The 500-nt window shown below is 36.2% G+C and overlaps 1 protein-coding gene across 6 annotated transcripts in view; it reads left to right on the forward strand.

Annotated features, from left to right (window-relative positions):
* runx1t1 (RUNX1 partner transcriptional co-repressor 1) overlaps nucleotides 1–500 on the forward strand; it is a 58,927-nt gene that overhangs the window by 40,412 nt on the left and 18,015 nt on the right. The gene's annotated exons all lie outside the window — the stretch shown is intronic.

The following is a 500-nucleotide window of genomic DNA, read 5'->3' on the forward strand; positions in this document are numbered from 1 at the left end:
GGGGGGGGGGACTTTGTTTGGGTTTGACAAACTGAAACGTATAACCCACTTTGGACCCCCCACATGCACCACACACTGTTTTCAGCTACAGAAATACCCTCACACTAAATATACTACTTCCTCCTGTTCTGCACTTTCTATGATTTTATATGTTTGTTCTTATTTGCTCTGCAGCTATTGGTAACATATTGATTCAACATAGAGCATGTGTTTAAACATCCAAATGAATATCAGAGTGAAGGAAATAACAGAAAAGCAATGAAGAAGGAACATATATTACCTCGCCTCTGATGATAGGAGGCTGTATTTCAATCAAAAAGGCTACAGTTTTCTAATGTACTGTGCAAAGCTGCAATAACCGTATTCATTAATAGGACGTATTTAGAATGCACTCCAAAAAATGAACACATCATATTTTCTTTTATTCAGAATAGCAGACAAGCAGGCCTTAGCTAAAGTAAGAAGTCAACAAACAATTAAGATAAATATGTACATAATTC

Source organism: Notothenia coriiceps, unplaced genomic scaffold (assembly GCF_000735185.1).
Source record: "Notothenia coriiceps isolate Sejong01 unplaced genomic scaffold, NC01 NC01_scaffold00021525, whole genome shotgun sequence".
Classification (NCBI taxonomy): Eukaryota; Metazoa; Chordata; class Actinopteri; order Perciformes; family Nototheniidae; genus Notothenia; species Notothenia coriiceps.